This window comes from Lithobates pipiens, unplaced genomic scaffold (genome assembly GCF_037356315.1).
Source record: "Lithobates pipiens isolate NorthernLeopardFrog02 unplaced genomic scaffold, aLitPip1_a1.2 Scaffold_18, whole genome shotgun sequence".
In the NCBI taxonomy this organism is placed as follows: domain Eukaryota; kingdom Metazoa; phylum Chordata; class Amphibia; order Anura; family Ranidae; genus Lithobates; species Lithobates pipiens.
Genome location: NW_027507758.1, coordinates 171,140,027 through 171,156,594, shown reverse-complemented (window position 1 = coordinate 171,156,594; position 16,568 = coordinate 171,140,027). Strand labels below are relative to the sequence as shown.

The 16,568-nt window shown below is 38.7% G+C and overlaps 1 protein-coding gene across 9 annotated transcripts in view; it reads right to left on the bottom strand.

The window, feature by feature from the left end:
- The window catches only part of VIT (vitrin), a 185,738-nt gene extending 170,495 nt beyond the window's left edge, over window positions 1-15,243 (bottom strand). For 6 of the 9 annotated variants that reach the window (XM_077486380.1, XM_077486384.1, XM_077486382.1 and 3 more), the window contains exon 1: window positions 15,005-15,242. The gene's annotated coding sequence lies outside the window, so the exon portion shown is untranslated. Of the gene's footprint in view, window positions 1-15,004 lie in introns of all 9 variants that reach the window. The other 3 variants (XM_077486386.1, XM_077486387.1, XM_077486388.1) reach the window with 1 other exon arrangement.
- Window positions 15,244-16,568: the final 1,325 nt, after the last annotated feature.

Genomic DNA, 16,568 nt, shown 5'->3' with positions numbered 1-16,568 from the left:
ATTGTATTTAGCGATGACTCAAGGGTGTATTATAAAAAAAAAAAAATTGGCCAGTTAAAATATATGTACATTTGTTTTGTGCGAATGGGGAAAAAACATATTAAGCTCTTTCCTGTGCTGGTTGACTGTTTTTATTGATATAAAATGTAAAATACCTAATTTGGCCACTAACCTAATAATATAATTTTTTTGTCTAATTTGCACAGAATGAGTATACTTGCACTTTACTGGGTAAATTGCTACGCATATATAGTAAGCAGTGTTTGTAGTATTAATTTTATATTTTTAAATATTATTATTACCAAAATAATGGGACCCCATACCAAAATTTTGACTGGCTCATGCCCTCAGTATTTTCTATTAGTGACCAATAGCTTATTTTACAGTTGATAAAATTGCCCCTTTTTTATTGTTGGCCTTTTGCCTATCATTTATGTTGCAAGTGGTCTGTCAGGACAAATAATAATTCCCCTTGCATCGGTGGTCAGTAAACTTTGCATTTCGTAAATGCCCTGCCTCATTAACATTGGTGGCCAGGAACTGTTCTGATCTGTTTGATCTGTTTACTACTAACATACAGAAACCCTTAGGAAGGGCATCAGTCTGCAGCAGTCAAGCTCCTCCTTGGCATTGGCAGCCAGCAGAACTGCTTCTTTCCTACTCACTGGCAAAAGGAACTAAAGAAGCTGGATCACTTTCAATTGTCACAAGGCAATTTTTACTGTCCAAGACCAGGCCTCCTCAGTGCCTCATAGTTTATTATGGCGAAAGTTACACTGCTGATTATTACAACACATAAACATGATTTTTCACACAGCTGAAAGACTCAAACTATCTATATTCTATCTATTCAAACTTGGTTTCAACTGTCATTTTCCAATACTTGTATTCCAGTAATGATAGATGATAGAGAGCTAAAGCACCTTTTTGTCTTGCATTACTCTTATGGAACCTCATTGGTGATATCTCAGCACTAAAAAGGTCCTGGATATTGAAAGATGTAGCCAAAAAAGTAAAGGGCAAAGGGATAGTCACCATTGTTACCATAGCTCCATACCCATTGTGTTTCTGTGTGAAATGTGGGCATCTTGATAAAAAAGGTGGACTTTGATTGCTCATTACATAGCTGTCCCCCAATGACTCGTGATATGATGGCTGGTGGAGTAATGATCAAGCAGCCGCAATAGATGTCAAAGAATCACAGGTCCACTGAATGAGTGAAAAAAAAGCAGGGTGATCCTTGTACTGCAAGTCCTCAGATATAGCTTTCTCTCCATCAAGCCCTAAGGAAAACCGTGAGCAGCATGGTAGTGATATCAAACATCTCACTCCATCCAAATCTCATAAAGTTAGTAGTCAGAGCTAACAGTGTCTTAAGCAGCCCATAGATGAGTCAACTTTTTTGTTTAACCAGTGGGTTGAATGAAAAAATGGATTTGATTCCCTCATCCACACATTTAAGGTGGGTGAGGGAATCCTACTACCAAGTTATTGTAGCCAGCAGGGTTTATCGAGTGTCAAAAATCAGACAGGGCGGTTGTACAGAAGTTGATTGGTAGACCAACTTCTGTACAGCCTCCCTGCCGATACATGAATCAAAATTTTTCTGGTCCTTACTGAACTGGCCTAATTTTGTTCCATGTGTGGCTATGAGGTAACATAACATTAGTCCCTATGCACAGTCACATGACAGGAAACCAGAGCTTTTTTTTTCAGTAGGAATTAAAACAAAATCTAATGTTCAGGTTACTGCTTATTAACATTTCTAGATGTTTCTTTATAGGATAGCATATCTCACTGTTTAAGTTCAGGTCTCTATTAATTTTTTCGGCCTGCATACCTTCTGTGGTCATTATGAGGGGTTCCCACTATCTCTGTTGAGTTGTTTTATTATTATTTTTTATGTAATGGATGATGCAACTGGTTTATGCAAATAGGTAATATGCAAAGGTGGCTGAGAACATGCAAAAACATTGAGATAAATGGGAACAGAATATGGAATTATGGCAGGGGGTCCACAAAACGACACTGAAATATCACTTTTGGGTGGACTGACACTTTAATAAATTTTAGTTATATGTCTTCTAAATCCAGTTAATGAATATGTGGCCAAATTCACAGCTGTTAATATGGGGCAAATGGTCCTCAACCCAGGTCCTTGATAGCTAAGAGTCCTCCAAATTCGAAGGGAAGCATTGCAAATAAGTATTTAACATAACCCTGGCTCCTAAAAGCGAATATATACTTTTCTTAAAGATTGGAAAACAATCTTTTAATGTCTAGCTCAATGTAGTACATGTGATATGTAATGCTGAACACAAATCTTTCCAGTCCTCACACACACACCCAAGCAATACTACTATTATATTATTATTAAAAATTTGTTGTGATATTTCCTAAAATCAAGTCTTAAACAGCAGGCATACAAGGTAAAATTGATTTAAGGTTGAATATATTTTTATTTGCAAGATCAATGAAAGTTCAGTGATACAAAATTACAAAAATACACAAGTATCAAGGTACATAAGTATGTCAGAACCTTATGTGTAACATTACATTTTAACTTCTATCTTTTATCCCTGATAGAGGAAGAGGTAGGCTGTCAGGGAGGGCGGGGAGGGGGGGGGGTGGGGAGGGGGAAAGGGAAAAGTAAAGGTAGATAGAAACCCTAGAGAAGGTAAGTATTTGAGAGCAAGGTAGCAAGGTAGGGGCCCCCGTGGCTCTGTGGCATGTGTGATTACTGACGGTAACATTATCAGTGGTCTTAGGGCCCATAACCTTGTAACAGTTAACAAAACATATAACAAATAACAAACGTCTTGTGGCATGACTTCAGCAATCCGTGTCAACCCCCAATGTCAATCTCATAGTAGCGCTCTAACAGCTGGCAAGGGTCAACCCGTAGGTAAGGAGAAAAGCTGGTAAAATTTTGATATGTATGGGCAACAAAAAGGTCCGAAGTCTGATCAGTTTAACCCTCCAGATAGCATTCAAATCAACATCCCAGCACAATTCACCTCATGAGCGAAGACCACCTAGGAAGTCTTCCGAGGCTGAGTGGTGGCGCCATATGGACCACAGTGTGACGAATTTGTCATACCTGTCGTCAACTTTCGCCTGTAGCTCCTCCATGACCATCATATCATTAAGGATGTCGACCCATCCAACTATAGACGAGGTACAATCCTTTTTCCAGTAAAGGGTGATATTATGGTGTAAAATTGATTTAAGATGCAAAGGATAAATATTATTTTAGAAAGATGACTGGGGCTCACACAGTCTGGTAAATTGCAGCCATTGAAGATGAGAATCTGATTAGGAGATCAGATAAGTGATTTTTTTTTTTTTTTACGTATATACATTTCTGACAGACTCTCACAAGTTTTGGAAATATATACGAGGATAATAACCTCCCATAGTAATTTATAAGGATATTAGAAGTGAGTTAAGTGTTCCATGACCAAAGGGCAAGAATTGAGGAGTGATCGCTCTCCTCCTTTCAGTTATAAGCAAGCAATCTGTCAATCAGAAGAGGGTGTATACCTAATCAGAGTGTACTCTTCCTGTCTTTTATTAAGGCGGTGTAATCATACTGAGCAGAAAATTGCCTACTGGTGTGTACATTTTTGGCTTTTTAAAATTAGGTGTTTTTTTTTTTTATTTGTGTATTTTTGGTTTTGCGGCCCCAGACATATCAGCAATCACATTTTTAGTACACAGGTTTAATCACACGTGTTGCTCATTTGAGACACTGATAGCTATAACAATCACTTTTTAAGAATTAATGCTAACATAACCCCTAAACCAAACTCCTAACATCAACCTAACCCATAACACCAGGGGTGTACAACCTGTGGCCCAAGACAGCTATGAATATGGCACAACACAAAATTGTAAACTTACTTAAAAATATTTTGGGAATTTGTAAAAAAAGCAATCACATGCAGAAAAATTTAACATTTTCACTTTACTGAACCTTTACAAGTTTTATCTACCCAAAGAAAAATATCCCACACTTCACAATCCCAACATTCATGTCATCAGTTTTCAGGAGCATCTATATCTGTGAGCAACTACTTTCAAGGATGAAGCATGGGAAGAGCAAAATTAGTACCAAAATATTGGATGAGCGCCTTACGAATTAATTGAGAATTGCTAATACATCCATCGGACCAGATATTGATTTGTTAGTTTGACAAAAAACAGTGTCAAATATTGCACTAGTTTTATGTTGCCCTCTTACTTTTACAATAAAAAATATTGCAAAAAAGTTTTAAGTTTTATTGCTCAGGTAGGTACATTTCCTATATCAGTGATCGTTCACGTTTGATCTGCCTGATTTTTTCAACTCATCAGCTATCCTTATTGTTAGTGTATTTTATGTGTGGCCCAATGCAATTCCTCTTCTTCCAATGTGGCCCAAGAAGATTAAAAAGTTGAACACCCCTGCATTACACTAACCCCAAACCTAAGAAAATGCGTATAATGTCACAATATCTGCCCATTAAATACAACCATAATGATACAAATGCTATACATTTGGCGATACAAATGCCAAATATTAAAAACTATCTGAAAGCTATGCAATAAAATCTTAGACATCTTTTTACAATCTACTAAATGGCTGCAGAAAATAAATGCAGGAAACCCAGTTCAAAAATCAGTGCACCATAGTAAATTATCCAATTCCCTGCTGAACTGGCCAAACTGCTATCTTATTTGGTTAACTGAGGCTACACTGTGTCTGTTCCAAAGTTTAAACTCTATTACATTATTAACTGCACGTTTTTCCTAATTTAATGATATATCTATTTTATTTTAATAACAGATGAAATGTTACTGTCTCAACCTACTTTTTTCAACAATCAATGAAAGAAAAAAACTGTGAAACAAAGTAAACTCTTAAGTTTGTAATGGAGATCACGTACAACTGTCACTACATGCATAGACTATAAACATAGCAAGCTTGTAATTCTTTTGGTGGATTGCACCTGCTCTGTTGATAGCCTTCTATGAGTGCATGCTCATGTAAAGTTCTCAGTTTTGAAAACTTGCAAGGAATTTAGCTATAATGGCCTAAACATGACTACCCCTAGGTGTAACGTATCAACAATGACCAAGAAGAGTCTATGGATAATAAGGAGACTCGTCTCATTCACACTGTTTTTGAATTCCAGGTCTAATATTCATTTTGTAAAGTGCTTCAAATGTTATGGTAGTTTGTCTATAGCAAATACAGTGAACCATTTCATTTTCTTGCTCCAGCACCAGACATGCAAAAACAAAAATTGGCTTTACAATTGGAATTTAACTTGCAAAAGAGATGGCAAATAAGCAGTCTTGGAGGTCTTTATTCAGGTGGACGTAGATCTTTTTAAAAACACAAGACAAGCAGAATAACTCTTTGCTTTCCCAGATTGTTTGAATAGCAGTTGGGGTCAAATGACAAGGAAGACAATAGTATTACTTTAGGAAGGAAAATCAAAGGAACTCAGGTTCATTGCTTAGACACTACTTTAGACATTTTCTTATAGTGGCCAGGCAGGTGTCACAAGTTACAATTACACAGTATATATGTGACTACAGGATGAAGTGGTAAAAACATTTATTTATTAAGTCTGTCTGTTAGGACACATGTTCACTGATAACTGGACTGCAGTAATGTCATGTCTGCAATTTTATTGCATTTGAACATTTTTCCAGTAGGGCAATTTAGCGAAAATAAGACTTCTACCAATGGACCACTGCATGTTCTATTCAAGTACAATCAATACAATGTAATGCGGATGTGTGTACAGCAACCATTATTACACTAGTGATTATTTTCATAAAGTGACTATGTTAATTTGTAGCCAGCAGTAGGGATGAGCTTCGTGTTCGAGTCGAACGTACGTTCGACTCGAACATTGGCTGTTCGGCCGTTCGGCGAATTCCGAACGTTTGGGCCGTTCGCGTCAAAATTCGAGTGACGCGCGCGCGGACCACAATGCACTGCGGTGGCGCAGTGCATTGCTGCCCCATGATTGGCCAAGCATGCACTGTGACCCCGCATGCTTGGCCAATCGCAGCGCCGGCAGCGAGGAGAGCCATGATTGGCCACAGGCATCCTGCCTGTGGCCAATCATAGCTCAGGCTGTGTAGTGCACGCCCCACACTATATAAGGCCGCCTTTGAGGCGGCCTCGTGTAGTGTGTTACTTAGCATCTGAAGCAGTGGGTGTTCTGTGTACCTTCAACACAGTACACACCAATCGTTTTTGGCTGATTTCCTATCTTGCTGCTGTGTAGTGGTTGTTGTCTGTGCCCTGACTGCAGTATACACCACTATATTCACCTCACCTATATAGCTAGTGATCTAGCTTTAACCACTTAACAACTGCCCATTGCCGATTAACGGCTTCAGGGGGGTTGTTTAACTCTGAGAGGCCGTTAATTAACGGCCTCCCAGAATTCTGCTCTCGCGTGCCCCGAGGTGTGCGCACTCGAGAGCATCCGTGACCGCCGGGTCGCATCACGGATCACGGTAAACGGCCGCTCATAGCGGCCGTTTACCACGTGATTGCTCCGTCAAATGACGGAGTGATCACTTGGAAACAAACCGGTGTCATGTTATGACGCCTGTTCCTCCCTCCCCTCTCTGTACCGATCGGTACAGCGGAGGGGAAAGAGATCGGTGTCAGCAGCGATGTGGGCTGCATCTGCAGTGCCCACATCGCTGCTCACCGAATTTAACCCCTCAATTCCCTGCCAATACTCTGCAATACCAGTGCATACTCTGCAGTACCCTGCCATTACTCTGCAGTACCCCCCATTACTCTGCAGTAACCCCCATTACTCTGCAGTACCCCCCAATACTCTGCAGTACCCGCCATTACTCTGCAGTACCCGCCATTACTCTGCAGTACCCCCAATACTCTGCAGTACCCTGCCATTACTCTGCAGTGCAGTACCCTGCCATTACTCTGCAGTACCCCCCATTACTCTGCAGTAACCCCCATTACTCTGCAGTACCCCCCAATACTCTGCAGTACCCGCCATTACTCTGCAGTACCCGCCATTACTCTGCAGTACCCTGCCATTACTCTGTAGTACCCCCCAATACTCTGCAGTACCCTGCTATTACTCTGTAGTACCCCGCCAATACCCCGCCAATACTCTGTAATACCCTGCCATAAATTGCCATACCCAGCCATACTCAGAGATACCCAGCCATACTCGGTGATACCCTGAAATACCCAGCCATAGACGCCCCCCACCCCTCACCGCCCTCCGGTGCTTCTACCAACTCGCCAGTACGATCAAAGCCAGAATATTTTTTTTATTTTTTATTTCAGGCTTCCCAGCCTAGAGGTGAGATGTGGGGTCATATTGACCCCCCAGATTTCACTGTAAAGAGGACCTGTCACCCCATATTCCTATTACAAGGGATGTTTACATTTCTTGTAATAGGAATAAAAGTGATCAAAAATATATTTTTGGGGAAAAAAATGTCAAACTAACATAAATAAAGTAAAATGAACAATAAAAAAATAAAATAAAAATTAAAGCGCCCATGTCCCCATGTGCTCGCATGTGCCACACATGTGAGGTATCGCCGAGAATGTTAGAGCGAGAGCAATAATTCTAGTCCTAGACCTCCTCTGCAACTCAAAACATGTAACCAGTAAAAAAAAAATTAAAGCGTCGCCTATGGGGATTTTTTAAGTAGCGACGTTTGGCGCCATTCCACGGGCATGTGCAATATTGAAGAGTGACATGTTTGATATCTATTTACTCAGCATAACTTCATCTTTCACTTTATGCAAACATTGGGCTAACAAGTGGTTAATAATAGAGCTTGCAGTCAGTAGTGTTAGGAGATAGTGCGTGCTGTCTGCGTGCTCTGTACCCAGTACATACCGCTATAATATAGGGCAGGCCCCTACTTTCAAACATCCAACTTACAAACATCTCCTACTTGCAAACGCAAGGAGACAGCAGCAAGTGAGATGAAAAAAGATAGACGACAAAACAAATTATACAGGGGTGATAACCCTTCCCTATGTTTTCCAAAAAGCTTAAAGATAGTTTTTTTGACTGGAGCTACACTTTAAAAATGTACCGGTTGAAAATGACAAACAGATTCAAATTAACACAACAAACCTACATAGTCCCTGTCTTGTTTGCACCGCCTGTATACTGCTGTTCTGAGTATATAGGGCCTGGGGGCCACACGCATTTCCTTTTTTTAATATGGGTACGGGGTTCCCCTTAATATGCGTACCAGACCCAAATAGGCTGGTAATGGGCAGGGAGGGCTACCCATGCCATGTTTCTCAATGATTTTCAACCATATTGCAGGAACCAGATATAACATTAAAACCGCAAGCAGTTTTAAATGGTGTTATTTCCGTTTAATGTCATTTTGTGCAGGGACTGTTCTAAACACGGGAAACACGTGGCACTTCACAGGCATACTACAGACACCCCCCAGGCACCATATTTAAAGGAATATTTCACTTTTTTTTTTTCACTTTAATCGTCATTAAAATCAGTGCTCCCGCCAAAACGGCAGTTTTTAAAACTTTTTTTTGCAGTGACCCATGTCCCCTGAGGCAGGAGGCAGGTCCCCAAACCCTTTTTAGGACACTATCTTGCATATTAGCCGTTAAAATTAGCACTTTCCAATTCGAACGTTCGAGTCCCATAGACTGCAATGGGGTTCTAACGTTCGTACCGAACGCGGGGGTCGTTCGCAAGTTCTGGTGCGAACCGAACCGGGGGGTGTTCGGCTCATCCCTAGCCAGCAGTACCTAACTATATTTCACCAACTACTGAATATTTTTTTAGGACCATATACGGGTTGTTTGCAGTACTTTTCTCAAATACAGATTATTTTAAATCAGGCATATATGCCAAATTATCTCTCTGTCAAACTCTCTCTCGAACATATTTACATTAGCTGATTTGCTTCTTTACTACAAACTGTTCATTATAATTTACTTACTGTATCTCTCTGGAATAAATATAATAAAGGCAAGAAAAATAATTTCATATAGCATTGGAATGCATAACGATTCATGTAGCAACAACAAACAGTTCAAGCAAATACATCTAGGGCAAATTATTGGTTTCAATTTGATATGAAAACACTTTCTCAGAAATGAAAAGCATAAAAATTATATTTTTAATAAAATCTAGAAAATGGATACATTTTATAAATACATATTAACAGCTCATAGGCATGTAAGTTGCGCAAGGTTTTTTTTTAACGTCTTTGTGCTTTCCGGTAATAAGGAGGGCAATGCCGTGATTCTTCACTACTATGAAGTCAATGAGCAACACCACTGTCTATGACAGTGTTTCTCAACCTTTTTTCAGTCAAGGCACCCTTTCAAATTATGGACAGTCTAGAAGCACCCTATTGTAAAATGTAAAAACTATTCTAATAGTTTTACATAATACAACAACATCCACACATGTAGGACACCCAACGTTAGAGGTGATTTATTCGTCCAAAGCAAATACACTTTTCAACACTGGTACTGACTAGTAATCCTATGTTTCTCTTCTCCCATAATTTTTCTCCATCACTCAGATAATGTTACTGCAGCGCTGGAGATGGGCTGGGATGGGTCAAACAAGGATTCTGTGCAGGCAACTGTCATCCTCCTTATTAACTGATGATGTCATTGAGGACACTGGCAGCTAGAAGGTTGTATTGGTGCACAAAAAAACTCTGTGGCTAAGTGTAACTAAAAGGCAGAATTGTTCCACTCACTGACTTGTATACAATTTTTGGCCAATTTTTAGGCATTTTGCCAAGGCACCCCTAACGATACATCAAGGTACCCCAGCGTGCTTGGGCACTCTGGTTGAAAAAGGCTGGCCTGTAACATACTAAGGAGAGGAAGTTAGTCCCCTACTATACTAGGAAGATTGTGCATGCAGGTAGTTGCTTGAAAAAGTTACTAGATTAGCTGGAGAATGTAGATGTAAAACACCAATTCATACAGGTATGCATTCATTACAAATATGAAATTAATGTTTATATGCATCTAATGGGAATATTGTATAGGCTGTTTCCCCTGTACAGCAGCACTGAAACTAGAATGGGAAGCTTCAGAACTCTGACCAGCTCCGCTGCAGTGCATATAATATGTGGTAGCAATAAACCTCTGGCAAAGGTAAACAGTTTGAGCAGACAGATGGCCTCATCAGTGTGTTGCTGCTCCTATATTGTCCAATCAGTAGGTTGGGCGTGTGTTTTGACCAAGCTGTACTGCTGCAGTGGAGATCAAGGACCTGTCTATGATGACTAGAAGACGTTTATGGAATTACAAGGCTGGTTGAACAGAATTAAAAATCATTTGGCAAAGAATATGTACAGTGTCTTGAAAAAGTATTCATACCCCTTGACATTTTCCACATTTTGTCATGTTACAACCAAAATGTAAATTTATTTGATTGGGATTTTATGTGATAGACCAATACAAAGTGGAACATAAATAGTTTTCAATTTTTTTTACAAAATATTGTAAATAGATATAGTAAATATCTGAAAAGTGTGGCGTGAATTTGTATTCAGCCCCGTGAGCCAATACTTTGTAGAACCACCTATCGCTGTAATTACAGCTGCAGGTCTTTTTGGGTATGTCTCTACCAGCTTTGCACATCTAGAGAGTGAACTTTTTGCCCATTCTTCTTTGTAAAATAGCACAAGCTCTATCAGACTGGAAGGAGAGCATCTGTGAACAGCAATTTTCAAGTCTTGCCACAGATTCTCAATTGAATTTAGGTCTGGACTTTGAGCGGGCCATTCTAACACATGAATATGCTTTTATCTAAACCATTCCATTGTAGCTCTGGCTGTATGTTTAGGGCCATTGTCCTGCTGAAAGGTGAACCTCTGCCCCAGTCTCAAGTCTTTTTCAGGCTCTAACAGGTTTTCTTGTAAGATTGCCCTGTATTTGGCTCCATCCATCTTCCCATCAACTCTGACCAGCTTCCCTGTCCCTGCTAAACAACAGCATCCCCACAGGGGATGTGCAGTTAGCGTTTTGCTTTTAGGCCAAAAAGTAACATTTTGGTCTCATCTGACCAGAGCACCTTCTTCCGCATGTTTGCCACACTTTTTGTAAAAAAATGCAAAAATAATTTCAAGGGATATGAATATATATATCAGATTTGTGTTTAGATAACAGATTTGTGTTTAGCTGCCTGACTTTAGTAGGAATATCAACTTAAAAATCATACAAATTAAACATATGAATCTTGGTATTGTCAGCATATTAATGGGTAACAAAAATTAGTTTAGAGTAAACTATTTAAAGGTTTGGCATACCACCCATTGCTGATCTATTTTTGGATGACACTAGTGTTTTCAGAATTATCTTGGAGAATCAAGCAGTAAGAGGTTATAGAGTTCCTAGTTCTAGGATTCCTACCATTATTCATATGTACTACTTACTGCATTATTATTATTATTATTATTTTTATTATTATTATACAGGATTTATATAGCGCCGACAGTTGATGGAGCGCTTTACAACATTATGGCATACAGTACAATTACAATACAATTCGATACAGGGGGAATCAGAGAGCCCTGTTCGTTAGAGCTTACAATCTAGGAGGGAGGGTTAAGTTATACAAAAAGGGTAATAGCTGTGGGGGATGAGCTAATGGAGAAAATAGTGCAGTTGTTAGATGGAGGCAGGATAGGCTTCTCTGAAGAGGAAAGTTTTCAAGGATCGCCTAAAAGTGGATAAATCTGGAGACAGTCTGACAGATTGGGGTAGCAAATTCCAGAGGGTAAGCGAGGCTCGGGAGAAGTCATGGAGGCGGATATGGGAGGAGGTGATGAGGGAGCTAGAGAGCAGGAGGTCTTGGGAGGAACGAAGAGGGCAATTAGGTTGGTATTTTAAGACTAGGCTAGTGATGTAACTGGGGGCGGAGTTGTGGATGGCTTTGTAACTTATTGTTAGTATTTTGAATTTAATTTGTTGAGCAAGTGGCAGCCAATGGAGGGATTGGCAGAGAGGGGTAGCAGACACGGTGCAGTTTGTAAGGTGGATGAGTCTGGTAGCAGCATTCATGGTGGACTGAAGGGGGATAGTCTATTTAAAGGTAAGCCAATGAGGAGGGTGTTGCAGTAGTCAAGCAGAGAGATAACCAGGAGCTTTGTGGTTTCATTGGTTAGAAAGGGACGTAGTTTAGAGATGTTGCAGAGGTAGAGGCGGCAAGCTTTGGTAAGTGATTGCATGTGGGGCCGAAAGGAGAGTTCAGAGTCCAGGATAACACCTAGCACGCTGACATGTGGGGATGTGTGGATGGTTGTGCCATTGCTCTTGACAGAAAAATCAGGGGAAGAGGCACGTGGGGGAGGAAATATTATAAGTTTGATTTTGGACAAGTTGAGTTTGAGGAAGTGGTGTGACATCCATACAGATATATCTGTTAGTAAGTTAGTGATGCGCGAGGAGACTGATGGAGTGAGTTGAGCATTATCTGTAGGGTAAAAATTACATAAAGAATCTCATGGAAAGAATAGGACCTCTGTGCCCTGAATGCATTAGGTGGGTAGAAATAGGAATCCGGATACAGAGATCTTTCTTTTTAGGTTATAATAAGCCAGTGTGTGGTTCAGCTTGATGGCATCTTCCTAAAGGCAACCTGTCACCTGTAGGTATAATTTTGTGCAAAAGAACATACAAAGGATTGCTAAAACATTAGCAATGAATATAAATTTGAATCTACCAGATATGGCCGTCATGTACAGAATTTTTGCATATGCTTGTTATCTCTTAGGGAGGGTTTTTTTCAGAAGAAGATCCATTTAAAATGGCTTCAAATAATTTTTCCAACCAAAATATCAGTTGTAGCTGCTACGATAAAATGACTTGAAAAGGTCTTGCTGGAGGTTTTGTGCCTTCACTGTACCTATGCTATCAGTGGAGAGTCTGGATAACTTTTACTAGCTGTATAGACCTTTACTGAATCTTTATAATCTTACCTTTTAGCCGATGGTGACAAACAGACCAATCAGCGTGAATACAGATAACTTATCAAGGCTTTCAAGATTGGTACTAGGTTAAATATGCTCATCATTACAAAGCATCAATGTATTATTCTGACAGCTTGTTATACCATTTATTGAGTTTGTACTGAAAAGACGCCTTGACTACGCCAAGTCCCTTAAACCAATTTTGACTTCCTTGTGATCAAAAAGTATGTCAAGCTTAAAAACTAAAGTAGGATTGTTATGAAATACATATGATCTTCCCACAGATAAAAATAAAGCCTCTTTGAGTGTTTAAAATGTAGCAGTCATCACAATCAGACAGGTAGGCACAGGGTACTCTATTTGAAAATAATACCTCCTCTAATGTTCCCGTATGAGTGTTATTTAAGATGGGAATTTGGTTTAATATAGAACTGTTGCCAAAGTGTTTCTGCTCTTGAACTGTAATCTTCACTTTGTATAGCTTGACAGAGCTCTCAGCTACAGAGTTCTTTCTTACTGTTCCAAGCTCTCTTACTTCAAACTACTTGCTGAAGGCATTTGCTTCATGTCCATACTAGTTCAACCCTTGTCAAATTTTCAAAATCTTTCATAAATCGAATCTGTTGGTGGAATGATGAGCAGCTGTGATGGATTCATTATTTCCTTGTCCTGCATTCTCAGCTGAGGCAATAAGGTGTATGAAATACTGTCGTGTTTTCTGTCCATTACAAGCATTATGTACAATTTATGCAACATCTGGGGAGTATCTAAATATCTCAGCAAGCTTGTGTATTAAATGGTATCTGTGGCTTCCTCTTTCATAGTAATTATCTGACTACCTAAAATATTGCCAATATGCACCAACAAGACTAATATTGCCAACAAGAGTAAAAGCTTACATTCTTTAAAAATATGTATCTTTTTTTTCATTACACCACATCTATCTAGCTATCTCCAACTCCCCCTCTATCTCTCTCTCATATATATATATATATATATATATATATATATATATATATATATATATATATATATATATATATATATATATAGTATGTCAAGCTTGCAAACTAAACAAACTAAAGTAGGATTGTTATGAAATACATATGATCTTCCCACAGATAAAAATAAAGCCTCTTTGAGTGTTTAAAATGTAGCAGTCATACAACCACCTCATATATATATATATATATATATATATATATATATATATATATATATACCAATTCCCCACCTGTCCATCCATCCTTTATGTATGTATGTATGTATGTATGTATGTATCTATCTATCTATCTATCTATCTATCTATCTATCTATCTATCTATCTATCTGTCTCACCCAGTATCTCTATCTATCTATCTATCTATCTATCTATCTATCTATCTATCTATCTATCTATCTATCTATCTATCTATCTATTTTTCTCTTTTTTTCGCTCTCCCATCCATCTTCCCATCCATCCATTCACCTGTCTATCTGTCCATCTATCTATCTATCTATCTATCTATCTATCTATCTATCTATCTATCTATCTCGGTACACATGAAGCAGAGAAAGTGGCAACCCACAGTCAAGCCTTTTTTGTATGCACCACTTCCACCTGTATACAAGATTTGCCATAAAAAAAAATAATAGGAATATAACATTTACTATCTATACAGTTTTACAAAGCCCTCACTATTCTAAGTGATAAATATGTCAAACTACTTTGTAGATCACAAGAGTCTGCTTAATGGATGAAAAAAAGGATGAAATGAGATTAGAGTATAACCAGTCAGGGGGAATGTCAGTTCCCACTGTGGTTTTACAGCAAACAAGCACAAATAACTCCCCAGTTCTCCCAGAGTACTACTTCTTTCCCACATTATCTGCCTGATAAAACGCATTCAAATGATTGCAGCAGCCAGCTGTTCCAGACTGTCTGTAGCTATAGCAGACCTGCAGAAACGATTCTGCATACAGGTATAACATCTATATAGCAGAAGCTATGTGAACATGAACAAGTAAAAAAGTTTCTTACCTTTAACTAAGATGAGAAAGAAGGATAATTCTCTCTTGTTCTCAATATCCTGCACAGTTATGACAGTCCTAAATGTGTCCAAAATCAGCTAGTAATATATTTGATGGTCCAATAAAGTTAGCAAGCCTAAAGTCCCTTGCTGCTCCTTACACAGGCTAATCAAACATGTCCATTGATCTCTCCCCACAGTAGAAGGCAGACTGCCCTGACACACTCTCAGTTCCTCACTTTGATTTAGCTGCTGTATAAGGCAGTCCTCTTTTAAATTTTCACTCCCTCCCACTTTCTACCCTCTCCCTTGTCAGGATTTCTTTCTAAGCCTTTGACAATTAAAGCCAGGTCCCCTGAGCACAGTACCTTAGCAAATATTGAATAAATATAGAAGAAAGACACAGCAAGGCACGAGAGAGGAAATTCTTGCAAAGTTTAAAGTCAACCTGGCAGGACAATAAGCTTTAGTTATAGATCTTACACGTGTTTGCTTTAGGATCTGGTCCTAGCTGTAGGTCTAGTGTGAGGACTGGGAGTTTGAAATTATGCTGGATAGTATGTGTTGTAATTTTATACTACTAATAAACATTCAGTCCAATTTTTTTTGCCTTGGTATGGCTCTGTTTCATAATAACTTTTTTTTTTACAACTGTGAAAACTTTTATAGGTTGCTACTCTACACGTTTACTCTTGTGTCCTAGCTTTGCACAGACATGTATGTATGAAAATCAGTTCATGGGTAAGTGCAAAAAATAATTTGGAATTCATAGCAGTAAGTCATCTGATATTTACCTTTATTTTTTATGCAAAAAATGATATCATAATAATTGCAAGGTCCCGTAGCCTCAGTTTACACTAAAGAGAGGGACCAGCTATCAAAGAGAAACACAAGTGATGGTCCCATGTCTAAGCGTTTATGATATTTGGAACAATGAACAGACTGCACAGATGCAATCAGACCAAGGTAGCTTGTTGTATGCACGGTCATATTTTTTTAAACATATGCAACATGTGGGCAAATAATACAATACACTGTTTTTAATAGGCCCTATTTATGGCGGTGGTACTGAAAAAAAAAATTCTTAATTTTTGGATAATCATCTGACATTGTGCCATTTAAATCAGTTGGATAAGGTTCCTCAATAATCTTAATTAATGCTTCTAGAGACACATGGCAATGAGCTTAATGTAACATCACTACACGTTTTATTAAGCATATCTGGAAAGAAGAGCCCCAGTATCTAAAATAAGTACATTGTTCTCCAAACAGTATAATGTCTGCATATGAATACTGGAAAGCAGCACATTTATGAATAAAAATACTTAGTGATTACACTACTAAACCGAATTTGTTATCCATGAGTCCCTGTTTTCAGACACCACTGCATGGTATTTGCAGAATGGCACTGGCTACTTGATGTCATCCATTACAATGAATCTTTATTATCTACATAATAAGAAACAGCAGATAACACAGCAACACATTTCAGAAGAAGCCTTAAAAGAAAAGTTTGTTTATTTTTTTCTTTTTAAATCATACTTACCTAGGTGGATACAACATCAGTCCAATGCT